The 4,380-nt window shown below is 40.2% G+C and overlaps 1 long non-coding RNA gene across 2 annotated transcripts; it reads left to right on the top strand.

Annotated features, from left to right (window-relative positions):
• Nucleotides 1–1,214: 1,214 nt before the first annotated feature.
• On the top strand, nucleotides 1,215–3,656 carry LOC125694392 (uncharacterized). 2 transcript variants are annotated; one of them, XR_007377534.1, is made up of 4 exons: nucleotides 1,215–1,327; nucleotides 2,019–2,287; nucleotides 3,349–3,428; nucleotides 3,539–3,656. It is a non-coding gene; the product is annotated as an uncharacterized LOC125694392 (long non-coding RNA). The 2 variants fall into 2 exon arrangements; XR_007377535.1 differs by lacking the exon at nucleotides 1,215–1,327 and adding an exon at nucleotides 1,340–1,436.
• Nucleotides 3,657–4,380: the final 724 nt, after the last annotated feature.

The raw sequence follows: 4,380 nt of genomic DNA, 5'->3' as shown, positions 1-4,380 counted from the left end.
TGGTTCCAGTGAAGATAAAAAATGAGTAATTTCTAATACCTTTCCTGCTTACAGCCGGTAGAGCATTCATGCAGATAAAATGGTAGATATTCTTGTATACAGGTATATCAGATATTTTCTGTAGCATTCTTACTTCAAGCTGCCAACCATTATTTTTTCTGCAGAAGCTTCCAAACAGTTTATTAGAATTTCTGTACATGCATAGATCTATCTCTCTCCTGCTACAGTGATCTCTCTCTAAATTTAAATATGAAATTGATCCTTCTAAGGATTATCAGCATTGTATCTATCCATGTTATATGGAATAATAGTATTATTGGTCTACATTATAACTATGCATACATATATATATATATATATATATATATACACATATTTTTTTTTCTTTAACAATCAGATGTATCTAGGTAAATATACATGCTACAGCAAACTCCCTTAGGAGTACCAGGGCACACAGGGTACATTTCAAGGCAAGTTTCAAAGAGTAGCAGCATTTCAGCAATGAAGAGCATTTTGTCTATTTTTCTGGTAAAGACTTTATTAACCCACTACATCACACAGAACTACAATTCCTTTTCCAAATGTCAATTATCATTTAATTCCTAGTAACTTAAGACTAAAGAGGTAAAACAGGTTACAGATAAGTCTCTGAACTCTTTTCAAGCTCCTTCAAATATTTTGTCATCGAACAGTTCTGTACAGGGTGCTGCACAGGCTCCAATATATGCCCTTTTGAGTTGGATGACTTCTGAAAGATCTGAAGAATCTGATAGCACAGAGGCAACTAGCAGCCTGTCTGTCACATCTCAGGACTAAGGTGCTTATCTTCAGATGCCCACTTTTTTTCTCCCACTGCACTCAGTATTTTCTGCAGCTGTGACAGATTGCAATCTAGAACAAGGAGACAGGTATATGAAGACCACAGCCATCAGAAGAAAAGGAAATACAGATATATTCAGCTTTCAAATATTGCATGCATTTCTTATTCTTATTTTTCCCCACTTGTGAAGTTCAGCTCACCCTTAACATCCAAAAGGGTTTTTATGTAGGGACCCCTCAAAAATATTAATTGCATCTAAGCTGTGATCAGTGTGCACACACAGCATCAACTCCCTTCAGACCCAGATACACTCTTTTCTCCCTTACCCAAAGGCTGACACTTGGCTTTATCAGAGCTATCAGTAGGTCAGCAAGCTTTGATTGCCCTTATCAGCCTCACATGGGCCCTCACTCATGCACCTCCACCTGTTGGCCTTGAAGCTGCATTTAAGCAGCTGGGGAGAAAGCTCTTGCTAGAAGGCTCTATTTGCAGGCAGTGTTTGAGCTGGTGAGTGCCTGTCTTTATGTTGCCTTTAGAGCCTGCCTAGATAATATGGCTGTTTCTGCTGCTGGCTGGGCTGTGGCTGGCCCTGGTTACTATGGCTCTCCTTGTTTGGGTACTATGGGGTAGTACTTTTTGTGGTAAGGGGGGTAGTTGCCTTGTTTACTTAGTTCTGGTTTGCACTGCTACTAACAAAGGACTAGCGTGGTGAGCCCTGTACCAAAATAAGTTAATGGGACTGCTGTGTGGAAGAAATGCTGGCTTTTATGTCATTGCAGGTCTTCTTTCCTTTGTTGACAGACTGTTTTGTGCTGGTATCTATATAGGTTATAAGTAAACAATGCTGTATGAAGTCTGGAAGCGAATGCTGAACTTTCAATGCTAGGGCAAAGAATCAGAGAATTGTTTGGGTTGGAAAGGATTCCTAAAGGTCGTTTAGCCCAGTTCCCCTGTAATGTGATCAGGGACAGCCACAGTGAGAGCTTGCTGCTTTAGAGTCCTGTCAGCCTGACCTTGAGTGTCTGAGGAGTGGGGCACCTACCACCTCTTTAGGCAGCATGTTTCAGTGCCTCACTATCATTACTAAAAAAAAAAACACCCTTTTTTCTAAGTCACCCCCCCTCATAGTTTGAAATTGTTTCACCTTGTCCTGTTACAGCTGCGAAAGAGTCCTTTCTTTCTTCTGTTTTTTCTTTAGATACTAGAAAGCCACTATTGGGTCTCTGCAGAGCCTTCTCTTCCCTAGGCTGAACAGCCCCGACTCTGTCAGCCTGTCCTTGCAGGAGAAGTGCTCCATCCCTTGGATTGCTTTTGTGGTCCTCCTCTGGATGTGCTCCAGATGTTCCATGTCTCTCCTGTGCTGAGGACTCCACATCTGGACACAGTACTCCAGATGAGAGAGGAAGCTGCCTTTGAGTGGATGTAGTGGCTCACTTAGTGCTGATTTCTAGTTGCTGGTTAGAATACGTAAGGCTGCTTTCTGTACAGACATTGAGCATGTGTACTGACAACCAAATACTTATTTTGTGTTTTATTTGTGTGTTTTGCTTCAGTGGCTAGTTTTAGTCACACCATTGCGATGAAGGCAGTTGTAGTGTAATGTAGTGAATAATGTATTAACTTATTCAATGTACTTTGTTCTGTTTTGGAAACATGTCTCCTGTGTGCTTATTGTATATGTATGCATTGCATAAATGATGTCCCAAGTGCTGTGGCTCTTAAAGATGTTTAGATGAATAGAGGTGGCCTGTGGCTCTGCATTTAAGGAAAAAAAAAAAACAACCCAACAAAACAAACAACAACAAGAAAAACAACCCAGCAGTGCTACTAAGCCACAAAAGCTGATGCATCGGTTTAGACAGACTTGCAATTTTATAGAATTGCATTGATAGGAATCATACTATAATTTCCATAATGTGGCTTCCTGAATCTTTTTGGTTCTTCTGAACAACATATAGCTTCTAACAGAACTTAGCATTTCTTCCATGAAGACACCAGATGGAGTCTAACTTCTTTGTAACAGCTTTTGTTTTTCAAGTTTAGAGACCTCTTATCCTAACCACTATCTTTCATGCTGTCATTTTCTTCTTATGTTTGTGGTAGCAACAGTGCAACCGTGATGTTGGGTAAATCAGTACTGAAGTATACCATGGTTAATTCCAGCCTCTTTTGGGCTGTGTGGTACAGCACTGAACATGTTTGCAGTTGGGTGCTCCTCACTTTAGTAGCAAGTCCTGTGTTTTTTGAGTTTGTAATGGACTGTCTTCTGTTTAACTGCATTGAATCTTGAGTATAAAAAGATGTAATTTACTGGCAATTGCAGAAACTGAAGTTCTGTCCTTTGTAACACTTCATAACAATGACTTTTATATTCTATGAACTGCATAGCTAAAAGGGGAGTAGCTTCCTCATGGTAGTACAAGGTAATTCAAGTACTTACAAGTATAAGTGTTGTATTACTGGCATCAAACCCAGTATGGGTTTGATTTTTGTGGCTGCAATCTCTCTAGCTGTTATTCTTGTTACAGGGACATTTTGCTAGGCAGGAAATGTTTGTGTCAACACTGTAAATCTCCAGCTGCTGCCTGGTAGCTCAGCACTTATGCAAGTAAGTATCATCTAGTGTGTATGAAATAAGGTGACTGGTTCATTCAGTCCTATAGGAATCTTACTGTCTCTCCCCTATGTTCTTAATCAATGTGGTACTGCTTCTCATAGGATACTTCTGCTGAATCCTCCAAGCTGACCTCGGAGTCCTGTATTTCCTAGTGTCGGCTTCCAGATTTCATCCTACAGTCCTTCTCCCTGGTAGAAGTAGAATTTGTAATTCCTATTATAAGGCAAGTTTCTTTATTCAAAGCTTGCTGATAAGATATGACTTCAAAATTAAATACATGTAGGCATTTTGTTTTCAAATCTATTTGTGATGCTGGCTTTTAACAAATATATATTCATGGCAACATTTGATGTCAGGGTGGAAAAGTACTACCCATGGTAATTATTGTGAGAACTCAGAGCTGCAGTTCAATGTGAGGATCAAAAAAGTAATTTAGGCATCAGAAGGTGAAAAGGAGTTCAACTGCAGGACAAAGTCCACCTGTGCATGGAGCAAGTCATAAGACTCAGTGCCTTTCTCTGATGAGAAATTATAAAATAGCACTTGCATGCTAAGCTGGTCCATTGGCAGGTGGGCAGCAACATGCAGCCTGTGCTATGAGTGCAAGGGTCTTGTACAAGCTACTAGTATCCAGGCCCAGATAGGGGTAGTAAGGGGGAAAGGGAAGTGAATGGTGGCAAGTCTTAAAGGACATCAATTTCTCTTTCAGGCTGGCATCCCCGTGCTGCTTAGAAGATAATGACCTTAGCAGAAAGGCAGCGAAATAGACTGGCAAGAAGTTATTAGAGGTGCTATTCGAGAATTCCTGTAGATGAACTGTGCTTGGGGTCCTTAAAATAATAGCTGAGATTATGTAACTGTATTTAGTTTCTTACTAATCTGTAGCAACATTGCTGCCTAGTGATAGCATTTCTATAGAATGGAAGTGCAACTGTAATTTCCT

Source organism: Lagopus muta, chromosome 6 (genome assembly GCF_023343835.1).
Source record: "Lagopus muta isolate bLagMut1 chromosome 6, bLagMut1 primary, whole genome shotgun sequence".
In the NCBI taxonomy this organism is placed as follows: domain Eukaryota; kingdom Metazoa; phylum Chordata; class Aves; order Galliformes; family Phasianidae; genus Lagopus; species Lagopus muta.
Note: the sequence above shows the minus strand (reverse complement) of the source record. Positions and strands in the feature narration are given on the sequence as shown.